General features: G+C 35.0%; 1 long non-coding RNA gene across 1 annotated transcript in view; it reads right to left on the bottom strand.

The window, feature by feature from the left end:
* The window catches only part of LOC145263196 (uncharacterized), a 77,913-nt gene extending 64,980 nt beyond the window's left edge, over positions 1–12,933 (bottom strand). The window contains exon 1 of the long non-coding RNA XR_013864488.1: positions 11,771–12,933. This is a non-coding gene — a long non-coding RNA (uncharacterized LOC145263196). The remainder of the gene's footprint in view (positions 1–11,770) is intronic.
* Between the last annotated feature and the right edge of the window lie 644 nt (positions 12,934–13,577).

The following is a 13,577-nucleotide window of genomic DNA, read 5'->3' as shown; positions in this document are numbered from 1 at the left end:
CATCAATGATTTCCCTAAACACATACTTAAATCATTTGTTGACATCTATGCTGATGACACGACCATCTACAGCAACACATCAAAGGCTGTAAATGACAAAGCTCTCTCTGATTCTCTCTTCTCTGATTTCGAACGAGTGGTTCAGTGGGGGAAGACGTGGCTGGTTACCTTTAATGCATCTAAAACCAAACTCCTATCTTTACATCATCAACGCTCTGCTCCCCATCTGGCATCAATTGAAATGGATGGGTCTCGTCTAGAAGCCCCATGTTTTGACAAGCTTCTGGGCTTGATCTTCACTCCTGATCTGAAATGGAAGTATGTTGCCAAGGTCGCCGGAAAGATGGTGGGATCCTTCTACCGCTCCAGAAGATATCTCACTACTGATGCAATTCTCTATCTATATAAAAGCCAAGTACGTTCAAGGATGGAATACTGCTGCCACATCTGGGCAGGAGCTGCTAAAAACAGACTATCCTGCCTTGACAGAGTACAAAATAGACTTTGTGGCTTAGTGGGGGATGCCCTTTTATCTTCCCTGCAACCTCTCTCCCACAGAAGAGACATTGCAAGCCTATCTTTGTTTTATCATTATTTCCATGGCAGGTGCTCGTCTGAACTATAATCTCTGGTCCCCCTCACCAATCTTTTACAAAAAACACCCGTCTAGCTGAATCCACTGTCAAAAACTTTCCCCACTCTTTATCTATGCCTAAATCAAAACATAGATTCCATGAACAAAGCTTCTTTCTTAGAACTGCACGCCTGTGGAACTCTGTTCCGTTTGCCTGCTTCCCTCCTGACTACAACTTGGATGTCTTCAAGTCCAACGTAAACAAATTTCTGATGAACCGCCCCCTAAAGTAGACACTTTAAATATCCACACTAACGTACTGTACTTACAATAACCCTTATCCCTGAGTGGCTTCCGGGCCTTGATAAGTGGTGACGACCTTGTAAAAAAAAAAAAAAAAAAGATTTCATCTCTCCTTTTTGGTTGAATAGGTGAGGTAAGAATGGGGAGAGTTACTTCCAGTTATGACGTCATTCTTCATCAAATTATTGTGGGAAGTTGGGGATGACTTGAGATTAACAAAGTGCTCGATATCCTAGATAGAGCAGGTGTGTTTAAGCGCAGCATGTCCTGAAAGAAATAATTTCTTTGTCTTTTGTTATTGTGTTGTGGTATACGTTACTCAATGAAAAATGCTGAATACCCGGGCAATGCCAAGTAACCCTGCTAGTCTATTATATAGAGAGCAGTTGTGTGTGTGTGTGTGTAAGCATAAAAAGCTACAAAACAAACATCTTCAAAGTTGGAATATTCTTGATCGGTGTTGCCCTGGATAAATCTATCTTCTATGCTCCTGTAGATTCGTTTTTCTTTTGTGTGTATTGATATTCATATTAAAAACCCTCTTTTCTATTTATTTAAAAGAAAATACAATTTTGTTATATATGGGTTGTGGAATTGCATTCACTAGCAAAAGATCTAGCTAATTTGCATATTCTTTCAAACATTCATTTTAATTAATTCCCTATTAGTTGCTTCGGTTTTCTAATGGGATAATCATCTTTAGTTAACTATTACGTGTAATTATATTCATGCAGATATTCTACATGATTTATACTTGCATAATATTTGCGTAAAAAGTTTATAGTAAACACAAAATTGTTTCCATATATATTTATGTATACATATATATTTTTGTTTAACAAATTTTGCCTACCACACTCCTCCTAGAGTTTTTGGTCTACAGACATGAAACTTCATATATAAGATATTTGAATCCATACAAAACTTTATATTTGGGTTTTAGTCCGCAAAAATCGGTGCAAAAGTGTGAAAATTTAAAAAAAATGAAATTTGCCAGGTGAAGGTCGAACACCAGCATTACTAATGCATGATTTAGTAGCTATTGGTTCATGTTTTAATTTTTAGCTTTGCAGTAAACATGTTTTCATAGCCCAATCATTGATGGCAGAGGCAAAGTAAATCGTGAGCTGAACGTTTTGGTGTCGATTCTCGGTGGTGGCGCATGAGTCTTTTCTTTTATACTTTTTAAATTATAACTATATATTGCATCCAATCTATCTATCTATTTATCTATATATCTATAAAAGTGAAAATGTCTGTCTTTTCTATATGGTAGTTAAGGAAGACTGTTATAGAGAAAAGCATTACTTTACATATTCACACTTTTTAATATATACATATGCACATAACCTTATGAACAGTACATAGGGCCCGAGCAAAGCCGGGCGGAACTGCTAGTAATATCTAAAATAAAAAAAATATATCCATTCTTTGGGGGTCAACTAGACCAGGTTTCATCAAATGAGGTCGTTTTCTCTTCAGCCCTTTCCAATGTTATTAAAGGAGAGGTTAATGACTTACATTTGTAATGACCAGCCAAATGAAGTCGCTCATCATGTAATCAGAAGAATCTATTTGGCTGGAATTTATTCATTTTAGGAACAATTTGATTTTGTCACGCATCATTTTTACACACAAATCCATGGAACTATATTTCTGTCTATTTGCGTATGTAGACAGTAAACAGGTCGGAACATTCTAGAAACTTGATAAAAGCGCCAATACACCAAAAAACAAAATAGTCTAGACAACATTTCCGCAAGTCATCATCGCTGCTGGTTGTAATAGTAACTCGTATCAGACTCTATCGTACGACATAAAAATCTGCACTAGTAAGAGTATCATGTTCAAATTGTAAATGGACAAATTGCTCAATCCCTGTACTAATGAAGCTCATGCAAACAACAATGAATGAATATTTTTGCTCACAAACTTTTACCCTCCTGGTATTTTTCATTTGTGGGTTTTTTTTTTTCACAAAATATGCTGGCAATAATCATTTCTTCAGTCGCGGAGGATTTCCTCAGTCACAAAAGACTTCCAGCAGTACTTTTACAATCATGCAAATATTCTTTTTCTACTTGAATGATGTTTCTGAACTTTCATCTTATTAAACTACATATTTCTCTGCGTTATTAATGGACCCTAATCTTTTTAATTTCATGCTCATGGGGACATATCGAATATCCAAGAAGGACTATAATTTGCACATCTGTAGGGGTACTCAGGTCTCATAAGATCCCTTTTTCCAAGTAACAAGCGAATCATTTTTTGTGTTGCACCAAAAGGTGCGTCTGGAAAGACAGTTCTTGCAAATGTGAAAGTAATTGAGACTGTTCGTAGTTTTGCCAAGAAAAAGCAGAGAGTATCCTTTATTTTCTCAACGAGAAAACAGACTTAATTTTTGTGTGCACAAGGAGAAATAAAGAAGATAAATGTCCTCGCGTGTGGCTGAATATCTGCATTATTTGCTGTGTGCATGCGTGCGTGTGATAAGCGCTTCTGTGTGTGTGTGTGTGTGTGTGTGTGTGTGCGTGCGTGCGTGCATGTTGATAACTGGGTTTTTTTCCTGCTGGTGGAAAAATACATTGCAACGGAGTTGTTGATATGAATAGAGAAGTGAGTGAAGAATGAGGAACGCAGAGTGCGGAGCGCCGAGTGGGAATGAGTGAGTGAATTTGTTTAAGTATTTGTCAATTGGCTCCCAGGCGATGTGAGAAAAAAAGGTTTTGAAAATTAAATCTTTCTCCGAGCGTTGATTGGCCGAGAAGTGCACTCTTTTGTCATGTGGTATGCTTTCCACTATGTTCGCCGAGCAAGACGCATTTTAAGTTTTGTTCCCTGCAGAATTTGCGTGAGCGTATTTTTAAAAAATCTTTGCGCCTCTGAAATTTATCTTTTTTTTGTTTGTGCGCGTAATTGGGTTTTTATTTATTTGTTATTTTTAAAACAAGAAAACAATGCATTTTTTTTTTAGGTGTGTTTAACCGCACACATCTCTCACACACAAAACTAAACTCTTTTCAAGTTAAATAAAAATTGTTATTTGAAATGTTTGTATTTGTTCCTGAGTCGTTGCTATTTGCTGATGTTTTTTTTCTTGTTTTTTTTTGTTTTTTTTTCTTGTTTTTTTTTGTTTTTTTTCTTGTTAGGGAAAGGAGTTTCGACCCATGCTCCCGTCACCATCATAATTCAGAGACCTGTTGATACCCCTTCTCCCTACACATTATTATTATTATTATTATTATTATTACTAATAGAGAGGAATGAGCTGGTGGGTAAGTGAAAGAGAGGCGAAGGAAAGAGATGTGGGGGGGTTGTTTTAGTTTTATGGAATATCAACCCTTTTCAGGTTATTTAATGCTAAATCCAGTGATTTAGAAAATTTTTTAATTGAATACATTTGTTTTTTTTTGTTTTTTGTTTTTTTAAGTCGGTTTCTATTTAACCCATAGTTGAGACCCTAACAGGTACTACCACTCTGGGTCAGAGTGGACCTGGAAGCAATGGCAATTAAAGGGTGGCTCTACACTCCCCAAAGCCCGCAAGCTGGGACCTCACCATCGGATATAGTTTAAGGTCATATCCAGGACCGAGATGGGGGGGGGACAGAGAAGGGGGGAAAGATAGAAAGAGAGAAAGACGGATTAAAAGGTGTAGAGAGATAGACGTTTTAATATAAAAATGTTGAACATGCTTTTTAAATTCTTCTATTTTTTTTTTATGATCCCGGGCCACGCCAGGTAGTCCTGCACTCCTGCTAATAAAGAATAAAATAAGAACTAAAACACTGATCTCATATTTGTATAGACACGTTTTTTTGTTTTTTTTTTCTCTCTATCACTTGGCCAAATCAATGCGTCAACAGTGTGAACGTCACGAGACGGCTTCTTTAACTGGTCTAAAATTAACAGCAACTCATTCATTGTATAAACCATGTCTAAATCCGAAAACAATAGCAAATGAAAACGCAGATGACAAAAGCCAAACAAAATGACATCCGCTCTTATGATCTGAAAGTTAAATTAACTGTTATTGTATATTATTTGAAGCGGTCGTAATTAACTTGCTCATTACAGGCGCAGCGCCGCAGCTCAGGTCAAGGACATTTAGTCACGAATCTGGCATATGCTTATGAGAAGTACGTGGGGCGGTCCAAAAGTAATGCCTCCTATTTTTTTTATTCCGCCCGAATGGATCAGAGGGGATTACAAACTGCAGTGTCATGATGACTGAACTTTTGTATTCATGACCAGAAAGTATCATCTCTCCGTTGTAGATATTGACAGTGCAAGACTCTGAGAAAGCAACCCCCTGTCATGGATGTGCGTTAGAAGCAGACACGTGTCATTGAATTCCTGTCAAGAGTGCATTGAGAAATCAATTTTGAAACACAAAAAGTCGCTCGTTTTAATGGTACCACTTCCGTTTTTGTAGCTCTTCAACTTTTTTTAGTTAAAAATAAAAATAGGAGGCTTTACTTTTGGAATGACTCTCGTACAAACCATGTTTAAATATTAAAACTAACATATGAAAACATAGACGATAAAAGCTGAACAAAATGACATCAGCTTTTATGATTTGAATGCTAAATTAAATGTTATTGCGTATCATTCGAAGTTTTTTTTTTTTTGTCGTAATTAAACTGCTAATTAAAACTGCAGTTCAGCTCAAGGACATTTAGTCACGAATCTGACATACGCTTATGAGAAGTACTTTGACATGGGCAGCGGGTTGGTAGATTCTGCTCTGAAGCTAATGAAAGCTATGAATTCAAGGGCCATTAACACCAGAGATGAGTGAATTTTGCAACAAAAATCAATTTTTTTTTCAAGTGTTTTACTAAAATAATACTCTTCTTTTTTTTTTCTATTTCTTTGAAAGGTTCCCTTTTTTCTGTCAAGTGTGTTACTAAAATAATATTCTATTTTATTTTTATTTATTATGTTTTTCTGGTGTTTTTTTTTCTTTTTCTACTAATAAGTTCTGTTAGAGCACAGGATGGAGTAGGTGCTTGTATGATTGCAGGAGTTAGGAGTGAATGTGACTTATTACTAACCAGTAAAACATTATTAGCACTGTCGACCAAGAAAAGAATCTATTAGTCATGTATATGCAGCGTGATGATGTGTGGAAGTGAAACCATATCTAGTGAGGGTTGAGGACATGCGTTGCATGGAGAAAACTAACATGAGAATGATACAATGGATGTGTGATGTGTAAGCTTAGATCTGATGACCTCAGAGAAAGATAAAATCTGGATAGTAAAGGGAGATGCGTGTAGAATGGTAGACTGTGATGGTATGGTCACATTAAAAGAACGGATGAGAGTTTTTGAGTTAGTAGGTGTAGAAATGTTGAGGTGATAGGTTAAGTTTAGAGTAGAAAAAAAAAATTTTAAAGATTGGGAGGAAACGATAAAAATGGACCTGAGAAAAAGAAGGATAAATAATAAAGACCTGGCCAGAGATAGGTTAGTTTGGAAATCAATTTGTTAAAGCTGTCCAACATGTGCTCGTATGTAAAATAGGCTCAAAGACCACATATCAATAAAGGTTAATGAGATTATTCTATTTACGGCAAGACAACACCTCAAGGATTGAAGACTATGGTTAAAACTAGGCAGAATTTGATTATTTAAGAGGATGGTTCAGTAAGAATTTGTTTACATTGGACTTGAAAATGACCATGTTGTAGTCAACTTGGGAGCAGCCCTGTGGTATTGTGTTCCACAGACGGTAGATTTTTGGAAGTTCTGCTTACACAAAATAAAAGAGGGAAATTCTTTACAGTGGTTGCAGCTAGACGAGTTTTTGCTGTGAATGTTTTAAAGAGGCGTACCAGAGATTGAAACCCAGCCAAGTACCTACCATTAGAATAACAATAGAGTAGAGAAAGATCAGCAATGTTTGTTGTGTGGGAAAGAGGCTATAGGGAAGAGAAAAGATCTGTCGTTCTTTTTATAGTTGGGAGGAATAGGTCCCACATTGCGAAGCTTCTCCTTACTATATACCTTGCTGGTACATTTAGCTCCACCAACATGACCATCATCTTCTCTTTGGGGACCCCCACTAGCCCCTTTTTCTTCTTATCTGAGGTCACCAGTGAGATTATCTTTTCTTGCACGTCTTCCAATGTTCCTGGGACCAGCTTTATTGTATTCCGCCGCGTTAATGTTTGTTACTCCTAAAATAGTCTCTGGTATTCTCTGGCATCTTTTGCCTTTGAGGTCCCCAAGTTGGTCCTTTTTCCATTTGATCCTTTCTCTCTCTCTTCTTCCGGAGTGCTGACCACTCTTTTTCTGGAGTTAGAAAATGTTCTATTTCTTCTTTGTCCCTGGCGATTGTCAGATCTACAGCCTGCCACTTCCTCAGTTCCTTAGGCTCTTTCCTCGGGCGGCTCTTGACTGACCTTGAGACTTTTGTCCTCCTTTGCTCAGTCAATTTTCCCCAACTAGCAAATGAACGAGAGCTGCTGCTGCTGGATGTATCCTGTACTTGACTCTTTGGTGCCTATCCCCCTGGTGCACCGCCAGGCGTATTGTCCACCCACTCTGACCATGTACTTCCGGGTGTGCTCATCGGACTGAGAGAGACACTGGATGTGGCTCTTCCCACAACAAACGCGAACAGGGAAACTCCTCCTGGAACTATACCTTCAGGTGTGGCAGAGGTCGCTCCAGAAACATGGCCTCCGGGCGTGTCCTTCGTTCCTCCTGGAACTATGCTTCCAGGCATAGCAAGGGTCGCTCCCAGAACTTCATCGCCTCCTGGTGTAGAAGTGAAAGCGTCCTCTCGTTTGGACAAATAAGTAGCCTAATCTATTCTGTCGGTGTCTAGTACCCAAACAGACACCCGCCGATTCGGAGATAGGGAGACTGTCACCTAAAAAGGTATGTGTCTTCCCGAACCTGCTGGCTATTTAAGTCTTGCCAAGTACTAGACTATTCGGAAAAAAGAAAGAAAAAACATTTAATATTGCCCTAATGGGCTAACAAAAGCAACCAAAAAATAACCCCTAAAGAATGGGGTCGGTCCTTTGAGAAAAAAAACCTTTGAACAAAAAACCTTTTAATTTAATCAATTGATTAAGTAGGTTTTGTCACAAAGTGTAGCAGCAGAATAGATGCTACACTGAGATTTTGCCGGAGGCCAAGAAGTACAAATGTATCTTGTTTTGGTCGAGTCTGTAGGGACAATTCCAGAGTTGAATCTAATTAAAAAAAAAAAAAAAAAAATACAGGAAAATCTTTACCCATTACGGAACAAAAATATCATATTCCAAAAATCACAAAAATTGATCAAGTATTTTTTTTTTTTTTTTAACTAAGAAAACCAAATTTTGTGATGGAGCAAGAACGGTGTACTCTTGCTCCACCATATTTAATGATAGAAGATAACTCAGTTCGAACTACCGAGATTTTAAAATAAGTATTATAATGGCTACGATATAAAATTAATCGTTAAAAAAAATGGTGCTAATGCACTTATTGATCCACGCAATTTTTTTAAATAGTAATTTCAAGTTTAATTAAAGTTTTATGATGTCTTTTTTAATTATATTGTGAAGTTAAAGTAGCTACAAAACACCCTCCCCTCCCCATGTTAAGAATGGCTTTCGAAATAATAACGTTATTATTTCAGCACATATCAATAAGTGCACTAGTACAAAAAAAATGATTTTCTATGCATATATATAAAAAAAAACAAAAAAAAAACTACTTGATCAATTTATATGGTTTTATGATATGACCTTTTTATGATATGATCAATTTATATGGTTATATGATATGACATTTTCGTTTCGTGACTAGTACGTACGTCGTACAACATAAAAGATTTTTCGGTAAAAGCGAATTTTAGGTGCGTAAATTAAAATTGTACAAGACAGTTTGGCCGATCCCGAAATATCTGCATGAATTTATTTTTCACAATAGGTTTCATAACGAGGACTTATTTCTTGTTCCGCTAAGGATAGCTGACACGCTTCTAATATTGTGTTACTGTTGTATATTGCGTTTAAAAAATGTGAGAAACTAGAACTACAAAATAAAGTACAGTCTTATGGTTTTGTTTAAGTTTTTTAATTTAGGCACCTAAAAGGCACTTTTACCGATTTTTCTTGTCTTAATTAGGTTAAATTTCTGAATGAGAACTTATTTTGTATTTTACGCGATTTTTTTTTAATTGATCAACAATCGCCATTATACCATGTTGATCAACAATCAAAATGGCGGTCAAAACCGCTTGTTGGCGGCCAAAACCAACAATAAAAAAAAAGAAGAGAGAACTGAGGATCGTATTACAAGTTACAACTACTAATTTATTCTCTCTTTCCCCCTCTCTCTGTCTCCCTCTCTCTTTGTCTTCCTCCCCGTCTCTGTGTCTTTCGTCTGTTTTGTTCAAGTAGGTTTTGTTTTCCCACATACAGACTCTTATAAAACGAATTATTTTTCCGTATATGTAGAAGAGTAACTTATCTTGCCTTTATTTGTTATTTTTTTTTTTTATATAATTTTTAGCCACTTTTTTGTAACTCTGAGGATTGTAATCCAAACCCTAAAATTAATCTTGTTTGTTTTTTTTTTTTGGGGGGGGGGGACATATCAAAAATATAAGCCTAAAGAAGACCTCGGAGGTTACATAGGCCGAAACGTTATGAAAATAAAAACCCAAATGAGAATAAATAATTCAAATAATTAAATTAATATCAATCCCCACCCCTAAAATATTCCGAAACATGAAGTTGTTAAGGACATTTCGATGGGGAAATATTAGTTTTAACATTTTCTCTGAAGAACAAAGCCTCGTAAAATATTTATATTATTAGCGTTCTTCAAGTTCCGTCTGTGTTTGTTTACAATATCACCAGCTGATATTTTGGACTGGGCTTGACATTTAATGCCCTGGAAAAATCATTCTGATTAATGTTTACAAGTTTTAAAATGTGCAAACAAACCTGGCTGTTTTTTTTTTTTTGAATTAATAGAATATTTTTTAAAACTAATGAGAAGTGCCTTTTCCAGGGCATTCAACAAAATATCAGCTGACGCGATATTGTAAACAAGCACAGACGGACTTGGTGAATGTCACATATAATATTCATTTATTTATTTATTTATTTATTAGTACTATTCCTCATGGGGAGAATCTCCTCAGGAGAAAAGGTTAAACAAATTAACTAAATTTTCGAGAAGATAAATTATTTCGTTTTATTTTCAACTCCCATTAATACTAGGTACTATAATTACTTAGTAATAAAAATAATAGTAACGATTAGTAATAGTACCGATATAAATTATTTTAAAGGAAATACTGTTGTGAAATTAGACGAAAACAATTTAGTTTGTCTTCCCTACTTATTTGTAACCTCTTTGAGTTAAAAAAAAAAAAAAATTAATAATAATATTCAATACAAATAACAAGTTCCGTAAATACTGGATCTGAGGAAGAAAGTAGCCATTTTTGTTTACTCAGTAAAACAAAAGCGGCTACTTTCCTTAGATCAGATATGTATTGGACTTTAAAGGCTTTCTATAAAATGTATGTAAAATTGGGGTTTGTATTACTGTACACATAGATTCGAAAAAGTTGTAAAAAAAAACATATATATAACAAATAAATGTTATCAAAGGCAAGATAAGTTACTTTTCTACCAAACTGGATATAATTTTCGTGTTTTTATTCAATTTAACATGTTTATTCAGCTCGAATAGCATACAGTGTTTACCGATGTATTGAAAAATTCAAAATGGCGCCCGACTCTTTCTTTAACACGATAAGTTCGGGAAAAAGTGTTATAAATAATAAACGAGACAAAATACTGTTAGAAATTCGCTCAATATATGTTACCCGACCGTGACATAACTTGACATATATTCGGTGGCTTTTTAATAGTATTTTGTCTAGTTTATTATTTATAACACCTTTTCCCAAACTTACCGTGTGAATGAGAGAGTCGGGCGGGCGCCATTTTGAATTTTCTAATACATCAGTAAACAATGTACGTTTTTCAAGCTGAATAAACATGTTACATTGAATAAAAACACAAAAAATATATCCAGTTTGGTAGAAAAGTAACTTATCTTGCCTTTGATAACATTTATTTGTTATATATTTGTTTTTTGACAACTTTTTTGAATATATGTGTAGAAACCCGGCGATAACTACCATTTCGTTTAGATTGTCTCTCTGTTAACAAGTCCGTGTTACGGACACACCTAGTGTTCGCCATTAAAAGGTTAGACAAATTAAATGAGTAATGCCGACGAATCATGTCGAAGAAAAAGTCCAATTCTCTATCACTATTTTTTAATGTCTTGTTGAATGTTTGAATTCAATTTACAAGTTTGTTTTTAGCAAGAAAATATGATACCCCCCCCCCCCCCCAATGAATACGGTCGTAATGAGAAAAGAGAGTAACGTTTCTAAATTCTAGCGTTCTTAGGAGTTTTCACACAGGCCATCATCAAAGATTTATCTTTGAGAACAACCAGTGGTGTTCCCTGGAGTCTGAGTAGCAACAAGTCTCCGCAGATTTCCAGTACTATCCACCTCTTTCGAGAACTTTTGCAAACTAATTTGCGTTATCGCAACAGCCGTCTACCATTGAATTTTGTGGGTAGCCTCATCACGAGAATTTGGGTGGCAATAAACCTCCCAGTTTTCGCATTCATCCAGTACTGTTCTCCTTCCTCCTCGGTCTTTCTATCCTCTTTAACCGTTCTCAATTATTTGGTGTGATATCGGTTGGATTTTTTAGGGGGGGGGGTAACTTACATCCAGTTTTCTCTGTTCCATATGGTACTTCTTTGCATTGTTATTATTATTATTATTATTATTATTATTATTATTATTATTATTATTATTATTATTATTATTATTATTTACTCACTATGAGAAGTCAGACTTTGGAATTCCCTTCCTGCTAACTGCTTGTGCTTCCTTGATGGTACTGCTATACAGAAGTTTAAATAAAACGTAAGTTAGCATTCTGTAATGGCCTCCTTACGTCCAAGTGGTGGTGTGGTATGCCTTGTGATGGGTGAACGTGAAGAAGAAGAAAAAAAAAAGATGAATTAATTTGAAAGGAATTTGAAAGCATTTAAAATGTCGAATAAAAAGTCATTAAAATTTAAAACTACCTTTAAAATTTTTAACGCACCCTTCTGGCCTTAAAGATTGAAAGTTTTGGAAGTTAATCTAAGTACATTCCGGTGACTCTAGGTTATGACTCAAAATTCAATACTCCGGAAGGGCGCTTCTACACTATTCAGAGCGAAATTTTATAATTGATAAATGGAGTTTTCGGATAAAAAAAAAAACAATGGTCTATACTGTTTTTTTTTGGGGGGGGGGGGAGGGGTTAATTCTAATAATTTACAGTGATAACTTCCAAATTAAGCAGTCGAAACTACCTAAAATTGCGGTCATCTTGTTTAAATCGAAACGGAAAATCACCTCCCTTTTGAACTCTCTATATAAGCAAGTACGATCGTTTTCTTCAAATTCTATTTTCTTTAATAAATAATTTTCTACTTTATCGATTTTCGTAATTTTTGGATATAATCATCTTAAAAATACAAGGAATACGTAGATACCATTCTTTTCATGTGAAATTCTGCATTACGATTTCCGAAATTACGTTCTGATAGTGGAGAAGGAGCGCCGCCGGAAGTGAACTTGGTTTACTTAAATATAGATTGGAAGTCACTAAGCATGAAACGAAAACCGAAACCATATGAAACCACTTCTTGTTTTATCATGACACAATAAAAATAAATAAACTTTTATTTTTTACATTTTTATAAATATTTTTTAATATTTAAAATATATTCATATGGAAATATTTTATTTTTTAAAAATTATGACAAAAATTCCATTTATTCATTTTAAGAAACTTTTTTTTTTTTTTTATACCTATTCAGATTGCCCTTTTTGGGGGGATCTGGATTTTCTCTACATTAAAAACCGACCCAGTAGGAGAAGCCAAAAATTAACAAAAATTATTAAGAAAACCCCCTGCAACGCCTGTTACCTAATTTAATTAATGCTAAATTAATGGTGAAGCAATTATATTATAGAAATGGAAATAAATAAACAGAGAATAAATTGTGACTTTTGTTATGGATTATGATGCAAGAAATTTTATTATTCTATGATTTGTCATCCATTCGAGCCACCATTAAGATAGCAACAATTACTCTATTTTTCTGACCAATCAATGTGTGCCACTGATATCACGTGACCATCTTTCGCCACGCCCACTCGTCGAAGAAAGCTTCATAAAAGCTTTATTCGTCGTACGAAATTTGTTTCACAACGAGCAGGACATTTCATCTCGTGAGTATCAAACAACAACAAAAAGAAGAAAAAAAAAAAAATTTCATTTCATATATATATATCTTCCTTTAGTCTCTAATTTTGTTCAAACTTGTTTGATAAAGATGCTTCAAACTCGATATTTTTCCCGTATCGTAAAACGTCCATTTGTCTTAACACTTATGACGCAGTGTTTCCATCTTTTCGTTTTTGTCTTTCGTTTCTCATAATGAATTCGATTTAAAGTTTCAATGAAACTTAGTTTCATAAATAAGAAAAAAATACTGAAAAGAAAAACTACCAATAGCCCCATTTCTCTCAAATAAAAAAAAAAACTGAAATATTAACGTGAATACTTTAATATTTTTTCAGAAATTAAG

The sequence above is a fragment of the Euprymna scolopes genome, chromosome 38, assembly GCF_053919585.1.
Source record: "Euprymna scolopes isolate OS-2025 chromosome 38, ASM5391958v1, whole genome shotgun sequence".
NCBI classification, from domain to species: domain Eukaryota; kingdom Metazoa; phylum Mollusca; class Cephalopoda; order Sepiida; family Sepiolidae; genus Euprymna; species Euprymna scolopes.
Note: the sequence above shows the minus strand (reverse complement) of the source record. Positions and strands in the feature narration are given on the sequence as shown.